Genomic DNA, 18,003 nt, shown 5'->3' with positions numbered 1-18,003 from the left:
CCCTTTATAAACTCCTAATCTCCCACCTCTGCAAACTCCTACCTGGCCACTTGTAGATGGTTCTCAACATGACTCTCCACTCAAAAGTCAAGACATTCTGATCACATTTGAATTATTAATTTGATAACAATCTCTGGGTTGGTTAAGATCCCTCTCTATTCCAAAGATTCTCCTCTGTTTTTGACTGGGTTATCCCTCCCTTCTGCAGTGAACTATGGCACTGATGCTAATGCTAGCAAAGCTAGCATATCTCTAATGTATTATTTATTTCTCTACATTCAAAACTTCTGAATGTCTTTGTCCCTATGATTGTTTTCCTGTCCAAGGTTGAATTTCAGTAAATTCCCTCTGGCATTCACCTCACCAAAAAGCAATCCTGCTGCTGTAATCTCAAATTGAGGAGCAACTGGAGAGTGTACCCTTACTCTAATCCACCATCAGTCCTCTCTTCAGTTATATCTTATTGTAAATTGTGTATTTAATCTCAATTTACTACATTTAATTACTTATATTATGCATGTCCCTATAATCCATTATGGAAAATGTCAAAATAAAGGAAGATTCTTTAAAAATTCTGAAAGCACATAAATTGTTACATTCTCAAGAGATAAGTTTTTGCTTAAAATTTTTATGATATGCGTAACATTGGAATCTGAACTAGTTTAGTAATACCGTTTAACAGTCAAGCCCTCCTGGAAACTATGGAGATGATCTTTGAAAATAGAAACTTTGCAGATAAAATCAAGTTAAGATATAAACAGTCACATACATTATAGCAAGTTTTCTACTTGTCTTCATTTAACAGGTCCTCTATACTGTATGATTACAAATGATTTAGGCCTATGGACAAGCATTATATATTCTTGCAATAATAATTGCAATTAAATATCAGCATTTTGTGGCATATTACTCAAGTTCTGAATTTTTATCTTTGATAAATTATTTTGATGTACATAGAATTTAATATAGGTTTTGTGTTGATTCTTTTTTTTTACTGTGCACTCTGTATTTCTTCACTTTTTATTATCATAGTAATCTTATGTTTTGAATAAGAAAGAATAATCAATCCGAATTTTCATTGAGTTTGAAATATATGGGACTCTGAATTAAATATCAACTAAATAAAAGTCTCAAAATAATAATATGAATGGAGACTTTTCAGGTCAAACCAATGAATAATAAGATAACCTGTAGAGAAATATTATATGCATTGAAGTTATATGCACTGAGTTATAAAAATAATTTAAAATTTAAAATTTAAAATTCAATTTAAATTGAAGTTATATGCACTGAGTTATATGAAGTTATATGCACTGAGTTTTAAAAATAATTTAAAATTCTCACTACTTTTAATAAGAGTAAAAATTTACAAACTAAGATTAAATTCAACACAGAGGAAACATAAAACTCAGTCAGAGGAAATATAAAACCTTAAAGATAAATCTTACATCATTTATAATATAGACTAAGGGAGATTGTTTTAGGCCATTCTAAATGATCAGAATGAATTCTTAATTTTTCCCTAAAATAGAAAAACTTTGCCCATTCATTGTTTTGTGTGTTGCTCTTTAGAGAATGTTAATCCCCATTACTTTGTACTTTTGTTTCTTCTTGTGAAGTCATAGATCATAATGAAACATACAATTTTCTAAGGCAATATGAACACTTGAAGTTTACAAAAATAAAATTAGGAATCATTAATGTAAAAATTGCTGCATATTTTGGCATATGACCTCATGATATGTAGGGAGAAAGAAAAAGTAGATTCAAGAAGAGTATATTTTCAGGCTTACAAAATGCAATTTTAGGGGCTGGGACTGGGGCTCAGTGGTAGGGCTCTCTCCTGACACATGTAAGACACTGGTTTTGATCTTCAGCACCACCTAAAACCAAAATAAAAGTATTGTGTCTACTTACAACAAAAAACATTTTTTTAAAAAAAGGCAATTATAACAGAAATGGTCTGAAATGATAAGAGGCCAAAGCCCTTGCAAAAAAAGAAACATTTTTTTTTCCAGAAAAGTGAAAAGATAAATAAATGTCTCATCTCAAAGTTATGTTTCAATACATTCAGTTCCATTTCCAGCTATAAGACTGCATATGGATCTCATTGTGAAAATCCTGGGATAGAGCATAACATGACACTGGTGCTGGTGCAACTCACTCTCCAGACTCTACCATTGTCTCAAGCCTAACAGTGTTAGGGAAATGGGTTATCCATTGGAAAAACAAAAAAGAAATTAGAAATATATCTCACATACAAATGTGTACTGAGTTCTATGGCTGGATATTTAAATCAACCAATGGATGATTGCTTAGCATGTGTGAAGATCTATCTGTGGGTTCTATGTAATTGTTGATTTATAATTCTGAATAGAAAACCAGTGACTGTAGAATTTAAATAACTTTGCTAGTTATTCATTTTTGTATTTTTATTAGTTATTGATGGACCTTTATTTATTTACTTGTTTATATGTGGTGGTGAGAATCAAACTCACTGCCTCACACATGCTAGTCAAGTGCTCTATCACAGCTATAGCCCAGCCTCACTAGTTATTCTTATAATGAAAATATTTTATATTTCAATGGTGTTTTAATAATCTTCAAATTTCTTTTTTCTGTCACTAGCATACAGTTTCATTTTTAAAATTACATGAACTATGAAATTAATGTCTGCAACAAACTATTTCTATGCTGTTTTCTGCATCTGTCCTAGTCTTTCCAGACACTGATGGAATTGGGCATTTGTTTTTCCCCTTAGAAGTAATTGGAAAATATTCTCTATTTCCTAGTTATGCTTATAGTATATGTTTTATGCAGTTTTATATGTTCTCCTTTATATATTTTTTCTTCAAAACTGTATATAAAAAATGAATGTTTAGGCTCCCACCATTGCTCTTATGCAACATGCAAATCTGATAAAAATTTATTTATTTTTTTGTTGTTGTTCCTTTTAGATAAGATAGAAATTCCTTTATAAAAGAATTGCTGTTTTACAAAACACACTATTTCATACCTTTTTTTGGACTATGTTGTTCTGTATCACATCTTACTCAATCATCACAGTTATGTGGTAATTTAGAAGAGGTTATGTCCTTTTTATAAATATGTATATTGATGCTTTAAGAATTCAGTTACTTAAGATTATTAAGCAATAATAGCCAATAAAATAACCTGATTTAAAAATAAACAAATAAAACAGTCTGCCATATTTTTGTATTGTACACTGTTATTTTTGCTTTTATTCTATCATTTTATTTCTTTTAAATATGACTATTATTTCTTTTAAGCATGACTATATTACAGTTGTTTCAGAGAGGATACTAGCTTAAAATATTATACTTAACTTATAAATTACAGTATTAATCAATCAAAAAAATCTTTAGTGCTAATGAGCAATCGAATAAGCAAGAAAATATATAAATTATGAACATTATTATGATAGCTAAAATTATTAAATGAAGACAGATTAAAAATAATGAACATAATAAATGCATTTATTAAAATACAGCAGTTCCTCAATTTGAAAAGTGTCATGGACATTGAGTAGAGATCACAGTAGGAATTAAGATTCTGTATTTTGTTGCTGTCTCTATCCAGAAAATATCATCGAGGGAAAAATTTTTCAGACTTTGTGTTGTATTATTATTATTATTTTGGTGGGGCTGGGGATTGAACTCAGGTCCTTGTGCATGTGAAGCAGGCACCTTACCAACTGAGCTATATCCCAGCCCCCCTGACATTGTTATTTTCTTGTTATCATTTTTTTCTCTGTCTCATTGGACACTGTTCCCCAGCTTCCTTTTTGAAATTCAGTACTAATTTGTATTATGCTTTATATTCCTTTGAGTATGGTGCACATTCTTCTTGTGATTTTTACTCACCGAATGAGTCCCTTGAGCAAGTGGAGGTAACATGGATAAAATATTAAGTAGCTCATTCTTCACACAATTTATGTATAAAACATGATAAATAATTTTAAGACACATTCTGATATTTTCTGTATTTTATATTTTTGTTTCTTAATCTCCAAAGCCAAAGAAATAGATGTACTCTGAATAAAATGGAAAAACAAAGATTAAAAACATTGATGGCCAAAAGCAAACTAGTTTAGTGGATGAAAGAGAGAATATTTCTTAGAATTTAGAACTGCTGGTTTTACTAGATTACATTAATGGCATTGTTTAATATTTCTACTGTTTAATAGCCATTCTGAGTAATAGTGAAATTATTATCTAAATTATTAGAATTATTAGAAAATCTGAGGTAAATTGAACATATAGAAGTTCGAAAAAGACTCAAATTTCAGCACTGATGCAATAACATTCATTCAATCATATTACATTCAATCATATTAAATAGAATATATTTGGATTATATTTTAAAATAGTACATTAAAAAGTATATAAAATGATTTGTATTTTTTATTATATTATGTTATTAATTTTCCATTGATAAAACCTGGAAATCACTCTCTATATCTCTTGTGTTTTTAATTAAATACAAACTTGTAATACTGTGCTTAAGAGTATAGACTTTACTTTTGGATAGTCTGAGATTATATTTGACATTTGCTAGTTATATGAATTAAAGGAAGTTACATGTCTCTGAACTTCAATACTTTATTTAGCTTTAAGGACAACAATTTCATACTTGTGTTATATGAATTGAGATAAAATATAAGTTTTCAGTCACCAGAATAAATAGTGCATTTAATAAACCACAAGTACTACAAATTCACTTTCCAGAATTGAGAATTATTTCTGGCTAAAAGAAAAATAAAATAATTAATACATTTATTCTTAGAGTCTAAGTTTCACATGATTTATGGAGCACATTTGCTTATATAATTCATTTAATTATCAAAAATACTCTTAAAATTCCTACTACATTTTTCAAGAGAGAAACTAAAGCTTAAGGAAATTGAGTAACTCAAAGTAACAAATCTATTGCATGGTACATTTGTATTTTAAATCTATGCCTCTCTAACAGAAAAGCACAAATACTTTCTATGAAAAAAAATGACTTTATGTCATAAATGAGAAATTAAACACATTTAGATATGATGATTTTATTATATTTCCCCTTCCTTTCTTGTTTAAATTATAGATGGCTAATTAATGGAATAAAAATATGATCCCTTACATATATGAGAGTTAGTATATATGAAATAATCATCAAATGTTATTTGATAATCTATTTTTTCCCATGGGTTGTTTTTATATACACTGCTACAAATGCACAGAATTAAACCTGCCCATCATTACCAAAATTAATAAATATAAATTATTTTTATTTCTCTACAGAAAGTCACCTAAATGATTGTGATGAACAGTAAAAATGGATTCTAATAAGTCTTCTAAGTACTCAATCAGCGCTTCTGAGGAATCTTTGCTTTATTCATGCTGACAGACATTCTCAAAGGAACCAACTCCCATGGCATGGCCCAGAGCCTGGAATGCCTAAGCAATGCCAGGAGTGCATTTTAGTGTGGTTATGAAGATAATCTAGAGTTGCCCACACATTGTATTAAATAATTAAACTGTTCTCTAATGAGTTAACCTAGACTCTGAACAGTTTTTAAAAGTAGCATTTAAGTTATTGCATTGCTAAAAAAGATTTCAACCCAGTGCAAAAACAAAATAAAATTATTACAAACGAGAGAGAGAGAGAGAGAGAGAGAGAGAGAGATATCAGAAATCAAATGGAACCAAAGTGTCTTATCACAGTCTTTAAAGATAAGGATCTCTTTGATCCTCTAAATTATCTCCTTGATACCCAATGTGGAGAGGGATGGTAAAGAATGGGAGAGCAGAGCAGTGTCTGAGATTGGGGTCTCTGATGACATCATGGCTGTGGCATGCTTGGTGCCTGGGAAAGTTTCTGTGCAAGGTGCAGGATACCTAACTGCTATGGTAATGTCCTCCATGAGGAGGCTCTGTGCTAGAGTCTTATTAGCCTCAATCTTGATCTCAGGCACACAACTCCTGGGAATAGAGAAACTTTCTTGCTAGACAATCACAATGTTTCACCAGCTCCACTGCTCCTGAACCTGCCTGCCTAACATTAATTTCAGACAACAGACTTTCTTGAGAGCTACACAAAGCTTCTAATATTGCACATTGCAACTGTAGAATGCAACATTGAGAAAGTTGCATAATGTTGCTAATGCTATAAATTTCCTAAATACAACGAATAATGCTTGCATAGTTTTAAATCTAATAATGGTACATATATAAATAAAAATTGCTGGCATATCTCTTTAAACCTGATTTTACATCAGAGAGCAGCACTCCACCTGACCCCAGCTATTATCTCAAGATATGCATCTGTGAGTTTTTATTTTTCTTATCCCCCTTCGCCCCTGACCAGAACCTGCTAGATTGGTAGCTCTGATAGAGGCACTAAAACATAATATATTCTTTTAGTGAGAATTTTTTTTTTCATATTGGGCATCAAGTATATTGCCCGCATCTCATCTAAACTATTTGGAGGACCATTGTTAATATTATTTTTTATGGTAAGCATTAAGAAGGAATTGGAAAGTCCTGACCATGTTTTGTTGCCTCTTATTTAACAAATATTAAATATCACTATTCATTTTCATTTTGAATGATATTAGGAATCTGTATGATCTTTGATGGTGAAATAAGAAGTCATTTTGATGTAATGGGTAAAAGAAAATGGGATTGAATAACAAATAAACCATATCAGATCTGAAACCTGGAATGATGAGTCAAGTGGAGATATACATCATGTGTTACACAAGTAAATTCTTGAAATAGTTAAAAACTGCACCTTTTAAACACAAAAGTTGTGTAAATGCTCGTAATTTTATTAATCTTATCTAATATTGGCAAATGAAAAGCATAGTATTTCACCCTTAATTCTTTATTATAGATCATCTGCTACTAAAGTTTTTTCAAGTATTTTCTCTGGTCTGTGAAGAATTTCTTTTTTTTTTATTTTGTCAATATTAATTTTTTTTATTGGTTGTTCAAAACCTTACAAAGCTCTTGACATATCATATTTCATACATTAGCATACATTAGCTTCAAGTGAGTTATGAACTCCCATTTTTACCCCAAATACAGATTGCAGAATCACATCGGTTACACATCCACATTTTTACAAAATGCCATACTAGTAACTGTTGTATTCTGCTACCTTTCCTATTCTCTACTATCCCCCCTCCCCTCCCCTCCCATCTTCTCTCTCTACCCCATCTACTGTAATTCATTTCTCACCTTGTTTATTTTCCCATTCCCCTCACAACCTCTTATATGTAATTTAGTGTAACAATGAGGGTCTCCCTCCATTTCCATGCAATTCCCCTTTTCTCTCCCTTTCCCTCCCACCTCATGTCTCTGTTTAATGTTAATCTTTTCTTCCTGCTCTTCCTCCCTGGTCTATTCTTAGTTGCTCTCATTATATCAAAGAAGACATTTGGTATTTGTTTTTTAGGGATTGGCTAGCTTCACTAAGCATAATCTGCTCTAGTGCCATCCATTTCCCTGCAAATTCCATGATTTTGTCATTTTTTAGTGCTGTGTAATACTCCATGGTGTATAGATGCCTCTGTGAAAAATTTCTATGGAAATGTTCACTGTTTTGATGCTCTCATGAACCCCTCCTGTACTTATTGATGTCTTCCCTCATATCTCCTTCCATATTCCTTCACAGCTTTAATCAGTAACAAACAAACAAACAAAAAGGAGGTATTTAAGAAGAAAATAGATACACGATAAAGTTGAAGCATGTTAAAAGACTTTTTCACTAGGTAACAATAATGTAATATATATTTATAAAATAAGAACCTTCCACATCTGTAAGTAATTGAAGTTTTTTCAATAGAAACCATAACTTGTTTCTTTAATGAAAAGGTAGTTTATGACTTCAGGGTGTTTTGCTTTTAATTTCTCTCTTAATTTCTAAATGGTGAAACTAAGCACAAAGGAATATGTAGTTTTCTGACCTAGAAAATGCAATAGGTTCAAAACTATACGTTTTCATTCCTTTCTACGGAAATATCTATGGCAATACAATTTACCTTCCTTCCTTCCTTCCTTTCTTTCTTTCTTTCTTTCTTTCTTTTTCTTCTTTCTTTCTTTTTTTGGCACTGTGGCTGCAACTCAGGGGTGCTTTATGACTTAACTATCCCTAATCATTTATCTATCTATCATCTATCTATCTATCTATTTATTTATTTTGATAGCAGAGATTGAACACAGCCCATTTTATCTTTTATTTTGAGAAAGGGTCTCACTAAGTTGCTGAGGCTGGATTTGAACAAGTGATCATCCTCTGTGTAAGTCCCCTGAGTTTATAGGATTACAGACATGTACCACTCACCTAGCCAAATCACTTTTAAAAGGATAAAAACTTACCATTTTAAAAAATAAATAAAGACACAAAGGTCATAAAACAACACTCAGATCTACCAAACCATCATGAAATTTTACAAGAAGTTCACATGATATAGAACTCAGACTCCAGCCTTCCAAGATATATTATTTTTCTACTTCTTTCTCCCCTCTATCCCTGACACCTGAGGCTGTTTATGACAATGCTTTAGTATTTCTGACTTCCAATGGGTTAGTAGTAAAGGTTGGAAAAGCTCATGAGTGGTAGTAAAAATTGATAGATTGCTAAAGAAAAAGCACTCACTTTATAAAAATAATGTATCTTTCCTATTTTTGATAATTCTCAAAGTAATTAAGATATTTATTTTTATTAGTCAATTATACTTGTAAAGAGGTTCATTTTGATAAAATCAAACCTGCAGGGAATTTAATTTATTCCACTTCAGTCCCGAGTTCCCCGTCCCCTATTCCCCATTCTCCTCCTTCCCCTATTCTCCTTCTCCTTCCCTTCTGGTTTTACTTTCCCTCACTTATTTATTTATTATTGTTTTGTGCTTTATAGATATGCATAAAGGTGGAATTTACTGTGGTATATTTATACATGTACATTGTTGCAAGCCATCCATGGGTTGTGTGTGTGAGCTCTGCGCATTTGAGTGTATGAGGGAACTGGACTGACATTGCTGCCTAATTGGGCTGTGCGACCTATGTGTGCCATTTCTCTCACTCTGCCTTTGATCCCACACAACACCTGGGATGGGTGTGACCTTCCAAGATGTCAGTCAAACTGCTGACCACAAGACATCACCAAGCAAGACTGCTTGCTTTGAAACCTTGCCTTATTTGGCTGGAACTTTTTTGAATGTCTTTTCCCCAATAAATAGAAGTTTTCAGGTGTGCTTGCTGTCTTGCTTCTTCCAGCACTGGAGCTGACCCTTGGGGTCACTTAGCAGAGCTGAGCCATCCTGCCTTAGAAACTGAGGTTTGTGTGCTGTGTGGTTTCTTCACCCTTTTATTAGTTATTGATACAGTCAGCCCCTTTGAACCCAGTTCATATTGCCATTCAACATTTCCTCCCCTTTTCCTATCACTCCTTCCTCCCCCCCCGCTCTCTCTCATATCTTCCTCTCCTCCATTAAATTTTTCCCATACCTTTATGACTCCTTATGTTTTCCTCTTATTTTGCTCTAGCTTCTGCCTTGATTGTCTGAGTCTGGCTTATTTCACTTAGTATGATGTTATACAGCTACATTAGTTTACTAGAAAATGCCATAATTTCATTCTTTTTTTATGGCTCAGTAAATCTTTATTATGTATATATACCACATTTTCTTAGCATATTCATTTGTTGACCTGCACGGCTTCTGTAACTTGGCTATTGTAAATTTTATGCTATAAAAGTGATGAAACTATATCATTATCATATGCTGATTTTAGTTATTAAATAAATACCAAGGAGTGGAATAGCTGGGTCATATGGTGGCCCACTCCTGATTTTTTGAGGAATCTGCATACTGCTTTCCAAAGTGATTGTACTATTTTATAGTCCCATCAATAATATATGATTGTACCCTTTTCACCACATCCTCTCTAGCGTTTATATTATTTCATGATATTGCCATTACAACAAGAGTAAGATGAAATCTTCTGGTAGTTTTGTTTTGCATTTTACTGATCACTAGAGTTTTTAAATAGTTTTTCATATGTTGATCATTTGTGATTTTTTCTTTTGAGAAATTTCTGTCTAGTTCTTTTTCCCACTTATTTATTGGTTATTTGGTTTTGGTGTTAAGCATTTTGAGTTCTTTATGTATTCTAGATATTAATCTCTTATCAGAGGAGAAGCTGACAATGACTTTCTCCCTTTATTTAGATTCTGTGTTCATGCTCTTAATCATTTCCTTTGCTATGTAGAAGCTTTTAATTTGAGGCCATTCCACATATTGATTCTTGGTTTTATTTTTTGAGTTCTGGTGGTTTTGTTAAGGAAATTGGAGGCTGTACCAATATGTTGAAGGGTTAACCCTTTCCTCTATTCTAACAGTTGCAGAAATTTTAATTTAATTCCAGAATTAGGTCTTTGATCCACTTTGATTTCACTTTTGTGCAGGGTGATAAATTGAAATCTAATTTTATTCTTGTCCATATAGATGCTCAGTTTTCCCAGCACCATTTGTGAAACAGTCTATCTTTTCTTCAACATATATATTTGGGCACCTTTGTCAAGTATCAGACAGCTCTAAGTTATGTGGAATTTTTGTGGTAAGCCATTGTTGTAGATTGTGGCCGCCATTAGAAGATGGCGCCGGCTTCCACTGTGGCCTGTGGTAAACAAATCCTTTTATGGAGAGTTGGCACGCTATCCCTTGCCACCCTATGAGAAAGATCCACGTGGCGGCTTAAGATTGGTACGTGGGAGGCTTTATTAGGCTGTGCTTGGGCGCTCGGGAGGAGGGGGGTCACTAGAAGATACTTTAATGAAGGGCCTGAATAAACTGCTGAAAGAAGATTCCTGAGTTGCGTCTTCCTTGCGGGCAAGGGGTCGCGACAATTTTTACTGTGTCTTATGTTTTGCTTTGTCCTGTGCTTTAGGACATAGAAATTAACATGAATACATACTGTTTAGAAAAATAAAAAAAATCCAAAACATGAGTTTTTATACATCAGAACAACATAAACAACAAATTTTTTAAAATGATAAACTGATGAAAAATTGTCACATTGTATGTGATCACGAGACAGTCATAAGTGTTAGATTAAGTGTGTTACATAGCTAGGTCATAAATAAAATTCAACTGTATAATTTGGTTTAACCTTTTGAGTGTACTTTAGTAAATTAATATCAAAGCCTCAATATGTGAATATATTTTTATTCTGAAATTTATTTATTTAGTTTTAGGTTTAACAAATAAATGCAGATTTTAATAGTGTAAAAAGCCTTCACCCCATCCAGAGACCACAATACCAATGCCTTGAAATCAAGAGAGGGAAATACTTGAAACAATATTTTATTTTCAATCCAAAGAGAACTAGAAAATATTTCCTAGGTAAAAATTGGACTAAAGTGATTGGTTAGAAAATCTTTCCAGTTTGTTGGAGATGAAAATCTTGAAGAAGCCAGGCATGGTGATGCACACATATAATCTCAGTGTCTCCAGAGGCTCAGGCAGGAGAACAGCAAGTTGCCAGTCTCAGCAACTTAGAAAGACCCTAAGAAACTTAGAGAGACCCTAAGCAACTTAGTGAGACCCTATCTCAAAATAAAAAATAAAAAAGGAATAAAGAGGTGGCTAAGTGGTTAAGTGCTGCTAAGTTCAATCACTTATACAAAAACAATAGCAGTCAAGAATTCTAACATTTTCCAAGCACCAATCATAGGAAATGGGGGCGGAGGGCATATACTAAGACAAGAAAACCATTCATAAACTTTTGCTATTAGGTCATCTTCATCAAATTACCCATTAGAACTCTTGTTAAAGAATCAGTTCAAGCTATTGTTAAGTCTCAGAAGAATAAATACAATGGCTATTTCATTTAAGTTCATCTTTTATAAATTTGTATAATGATTTTCTCTAAGAAGCTGGTTTAACATGATTTAACCAAATTATATGTGATTAGTTATTTGAATTATTATATAAAGATTCACAGGTCTTATTGGGTTGTCTTTTGGAATGCTAATTTTTATTGTTATGTAACAATAATATGAAGTTATAGATGAGGGAACATTATTACTTTCACACCCTAACTTTTCTTTTTAAAGGAAAAAAAATGAGTATCTGCACTAAAAATATCCAATGTAGCACTTTATTTTCTATTGAAAAAATTAGTTATCCCTGCATTTTTAAAATATAAAAATATTTAAACGTACAACCATTTCCCGAGTCTTTGCCTCTTAAAAACAAAAAGTATTAATGAATGGAATAAGTAAGGGACATTTTGGGGAAAAGGGCTAACATGCAGGAAAGAGTTCAGGAAAGAGCTTACTATCATATGATACCTCTAGGAGCAACTGGGTTGAGAAGAAGGAAGCTGAAAGAGTATCCTTCCCTTCAATAAAAATGATCCATTGTAGTTATTGTGTCCCATAGTTCTTAGGAATGACACAGGTCTTCAAAAAGTCTTTGTTGGCTTTTCTTCTCAATGGTGGTGCAACAAAACTTGGGATTTCATTGCAGTAACTGGTCATATAATTAAGAAGTTATCCATCCTGATCTCTTGAAATAGTGACTATTTTTAAAAAGAAATGACATTCACAAAATATGCTTATTGAGTCTTGTTAGAAAATGGTGGTGGGTGGGAGGCTGTTCCTGTTCATCTACATAAGATAAACACTGGAGATATTAACCCGAACATGGTAATAAAATTGTGTGACAGCTGAGGAAAATCTCTAGAAAACTTGATTCAAGAACTAAAAATTCCTTAACTCTCATTTTGAAATATTATTAAAATATTGATTGAAGAGGTGTAAGTAAAAAATCTAGGGGAAAAATTTTTTTTGTAGAAGACAATGATGAAATCCTTAAATATAAACTGAATAGAGGATTAACCATTGTGTAATTGTATGAATTAAAACCAAATGTGACCAAAACCTGTATCAACTAAAGGTGTCAATAATTTTTCAAAAAGATCTACCATATGGTACAGTGCTTTGAGTGTTGCAGCTATAACAGTCACATGTGAGTTGAAGAAAATTGGTGATAGGAACTTTATAGATGGTGCCCTGGTAAATGTACACAAAAGTGTCATATATATATATTTTTTTTTTCTTTGAAATTATATTCCTGAGATTCATGAAATTGTGCATTGTGCAAATCATGAAATGTTTATAAACATATGCTTATTTTAGACTTCTTAACAATTGTAGAAAACAAAAAGATGTATAATATTGTGTTAGGAATTGGTTTAAAACTTGTGGCATATTTCATAAGTTTATTTTAATATAGGTGAAATTTTGAAAAAATAAGAATTTGCAAAACTAAAAAGAAATTTATAAACTGATAACAAACACACAATGGGCTGAAATTAGAATTAATTGCACTTATAGATATGTAAAAATTTTCTTTTTAAGTATTTAAAATTTTCATTTTAAGATGACTAGCATGTAACATTGTGAATTCAGATATGCAAATTTCTTGCCTTCTGGTTTGAATACATTACTGACAGATGCCTCAAGAAAACAAAAATTCACCAAAGATACACTTAGTCTGTTCAAGAGCTAAAACAAGGAAGAGATGACAATCAACAGTTTGGTTGGCATGGAACATAACAACATAAGCACATGAGTGATACTTTCACAGTATGACTTTATTCCCTAGCAAAGGAAAAAAATTGTCAAATACAAGGACATATGAAATTTAAATAATTAAAATCAATGACAAAGTAATTTCAAGATGAGGCACAAATAGAACTGAAGCTAGCTTTGAATGTGTAAGCAAATTATATAGATATATATTTATTCATAAATATTTCTTACACATTGATCATAAATCTAGGATTGTGTTAGTTTGGGTAGGTATACTAATTTAAACAAAAAAGATAACATCCTAATTTCAACAAAATTAGTTTCTCAGGGAAATGCTAAAATTGAAATAAAAATTAATTGTCACAGGAAAAAAAATGAACAATTAACATAGATTTTTAGAAGACTTTCCAATAGAGCAGATGCTGAAACTGAAAATCACAATAAGTAGATGTACACAGGCAGACTGTGGAGAGTTTATTTAGCATTTGGAATTTGATGTTTTACTTGATCTTATGTTATCAAGGAGTTAGGATATTTTCCATCCTTAACAGGCTGAAAGTATATAAGTAATTTTTTTCCAGCTGTATATCCTTGGATCAAGAAATTCTTCACTTGTAGCCACATTTGTATCCCAGTGGACACTGCAATAAATTACATACTAGCAGAGAAATGTAAGGAGAATCAAAGGAGTGAGCCAACAATGTGGCAGTTACATTTTAAAATACAAAACAAACTACATACACACAGGCTTGGTCATAGTTGGCAAAACATGAGATTCAGGTCATAGTGGACTGACAAACTTATTCATGAAGTCCAGATGAGATGTTACATATTTACATTTTAGACCAAATATTCTAGGAAAGGCTGGAAAAATAATTACCTTTAAATATTCACCTTTAAAATACAGAAGATCTTAACCATAAAAAGAATTTATAATTTTATTGAATCACAAGAGATTGTGAGCCAAAGCCAACAATGCAGAATAATCCAGTTAGATACAAATTACAAATGTAGAATAAAAGGAGTAGCCACGCCCATCAGGGTATTGACAACATCAATTGCAACTTACAAAAGAAACTATATGTGTATTAGTTTTCTGTCTCTAGTAGTGACTATTTCTGTCAGGCTTTCATGTCACTCTTGTCAGATAAAATAGCTCTAAATTTTACATGAAGATTGACTAAATAAACCTCAATAATTAGTGATGAAAAACTACACAATAACAACCTTCATTCTGTTGGGACTAACAGATGACCCTCAACTTCAGATTCCAATTTTTGCATTTCTATTTCTCACTTACATGTTGAGTATATCTGGGAATCTGACCATCATATCCCTCACTTTATTGGACCCCTACCTTAAAACACCCATTTACTTTTTCCTACAAAATTTTGCCCTATTAGAAATTTCATTTGTATCTGCTTGTATCCCTAGATATTTGTACAACATAGTAACCAATGACAGGTCCATTACTTATAATATTTGTGTCATTCAAGTGTTTTTTATTGACATCTTTAGAGTAATAGAATTTTTTTTCTTCTGGCCATTATGTCCCAGGATCAATATGTGGCCATCTGCAAACCCCTGCATTATGTCACCATCATGAGCCACAGAGTCTGCAGGAAGTTTGTCCTCTGCTGTTGGATGGATGGTTTGTTGACCATACTCCCACCACTTATTCTCTTCCTAAATTTGAAATATTGTGATTCAAATGTTATTGATTATTTTTTCTGTGATGCATCTCCTATCTGGAAGATTTCATGCTCGGACACATGGCTAATAGAGCAGTTAGTGATTGTTTGTGCCGTGCTGACCTTCATTCTGACCCTTGTGTGTGTTGTTCTGTCCTACATATACATCTTCAAGACCTTCTAGGATTCCCCTCCACCCAGCAAAGAAAAAGAGCCTTTTCCACTTTTTCTTCTCACATGATTGTGGTGTCCATCACCTATAGAAGCTCTATCTTCATCTATGTCAAAACTTCAGTAAAAAAAATCTGTGGCTATCAATAAAGGTGTGGCAGTGCTAATTAAATCCATTGCTCCCATGTTGAATCCATTCATTTACGCTCTGAGAAACAAATAGGTAAGACACGTTTTCAATGATTCCTTCAAAAAACTTGCTTTGGTCTCAAAGAGGAAAGAAAACGTTCAAATATAGAAATAAAATATTAACTAAGGATAAACCATTAAATTCCATAACTATTTATCTCTGCTTGCTCTTAACTCAATTCACATAAACCTTCTCAAATATTTCTTACACCCAGAACAAATAGTCTCCATCACATAAATTCACTCCTTTTGTCCCCTTTCAAACAAACCCTTTTCAAGCTAAGTTCCCAATCTAAAGAAGTGATAATGTTTTTGTAATTAATGTAAACCTGGTTCACTACTTTTAATCTACCCCCCAAAAAATAAATAAATAAAAGAAAGAAGAAAGAAAATAAAGCAAAATAAAACAAAAGCAAAACCCAACAAGGAAATAAATAGCTTAGCTTGTATGTACTTGTATTTCTAAGAAAATAATTCATATAGATTTCTCAGTTCCTCTTCCACTCTAAATGATGCTATGTGGTTTTTTAAAAATGTTTTTTGAGCACCTATCTCTTGACACTCAAAAAGAAAAAAAAATATTTATAATATTCTTCAATTTGTTTAGTTCACTAATAATCCTTTATATCTAAAGATTTTTTTAAAATTACAATTATCAATAAGGGACATGATATAATTAAAAAGTAAAGAAAGTTAAAATAAATGCACATCCAAATAAATGTGTTTTAAATAAAAGTAGATTTGATATTTAAGATCCTAAAAGTTTATTGCTAAGTATGTAATATTTGCATTCATATAAAATGCTAAAATTTTAAAATTAAAAGATTCACAAATTATATAGACTAATAATGCTAGGTGTGCTAATAGCCACCATTGTGTTGCTTCTTCACATGGTCACTCCTTTATGTTAGCATATCCCTGGTAGTATCTCTTATTGCAAATTAAAACAACTTTGAGACCTTGGGCCTGCAGCATAGTGGAGCATACAGAAACTGAAATCCAGATCTGTGAGTTAGCAGCTAAAGTCTATGTGGGCTGAGCAATCCTGAAGAAAGGCAGATACTGGCATTTTTACCCAGGGGAACACAGGTTAGAGAGGCTAAAGACAGCAAGGCTCTCCCCAACAACACAAGTCATAAGGTGCAAGGGAATAGATAGGCTGCCTGTAGTGGATTGGAAGGTTAGAAGAGGCTCTTGGCTCACCCAATCAGCTGGTCCAGTACCAACTGGGTTCCTGGGGCCCACTCAGGGCAGCACTCAATGGACCCTGACACTAGTCCCCATCATCCTCCCCAGCCCAACATCCACCAATCCCTTGGCCCTGCCAGGTTCAGCATCAGTCTGGCAACCAATCCTCAGTCTCCCTAACCCTCCCTAGCCACCAACCCAGCCCAATGTTTGCAGCTACATGGCCAGCCTGCAGATTTCATTACCTCATCTTTATCCACCCAATACTAAACAGCTCTCTGAGACAGGCACAGAAGTCTCAGTGCTCAGCCATCAGGACCACCTTGGAGAGTAGTGCCTAATTGGAAATTCAAAAGGGTGGGAGGAGGAAAGATCAAGTTTGTAGACTATATCAGGGACCAGGAATTGTGGGGTCCACAGGTGACATAAGGGCTAAGATCAGGTTTTTACATCATTCAAGTGGAACACAAAGGAGATTCCTGGGGAGCAGTCTTCTAACATGGAGTGGCAAATGCTATACCCTAGCTCCAGGAGTTCTACTTCCAGAACTAACCCTTCAACCCTAGCAACTTGAGGGTGGAGCTACCAGCAAAGTACAGACAACTCCACCTGTTGGCTAAGAAGGGAAGCTGAGAAACTTGAACTCCAATGGAAACAATTGTTTAATTTTCCGTTGAGATCCTGTTTTTCCCTTTCTCTCTCGCTCACATTTTAACTATTTTTGAAACCAAGTATTTCCATGCATCAGTTATTGAGGATGAGCATGTCTGAATAATATATTGTTTTGTTATGTATTCTTTTATTTTTACTTTTTCCTTTAATTTGTTTTTAAATTTTTTTATATTTCTCATCTCACTTATCTGTCTCCCTGGATTCTGTTTCTCTCTTTTCTCCTGCTAGCAGCCATCTTTATTAATTCCTCTTCACTCTTTCTATAATTATTTACTTCTACCTTATCTTCTACTTCTTAATACATCACAGCCTACACCATTTCTGTTCTCTTTTTGTTCATCATTTGAAATCATATACCCACTTGCAAACTTAGCATTTATATTGTAGAAAATAATTGAACATATCATTTCTGCTTATTGTGACAAAACTGTAGATGTCTTAATATGATCTATTTGGTTTAAGGCTGTAATGATGTTAGTATTGGGTG

At 32.8% G+C, this 18,003-nt stretch overlaps 1 pseudogene; it reads left to right on the top strand.

Moving 5' to 3' along the window:
* The first annotated feature begins 14,809 nt into the window (after positions 1-14,809).
* Positions 14,810-15,765, top strand: LOC143397556 (olfactory receptor 6C2-like; annotated as a pseudogene).
* The last annotated feature ends 2,238 nt before the right edge of the window (positions 15,766-18,003 follow it).

This window comes from Callospermophilus lateralis, chromosome 4 (assembly GCF_048772815.1).
Source record: "Callospermophilus lateralis isolate mCalLat2 chromosome 4, mCalLat2.hap1, whole genome shotgun sequence".
Lineage (NCBI taxonomy): Eukaryota > Metazoa > Chordata > Mammalia > Rodentia > Sciuridae > Callospermophilus > Callospermophilus lateralis.
This window is presented reverse-complemented; position numbering and strand designations above follow the sequence as displayed.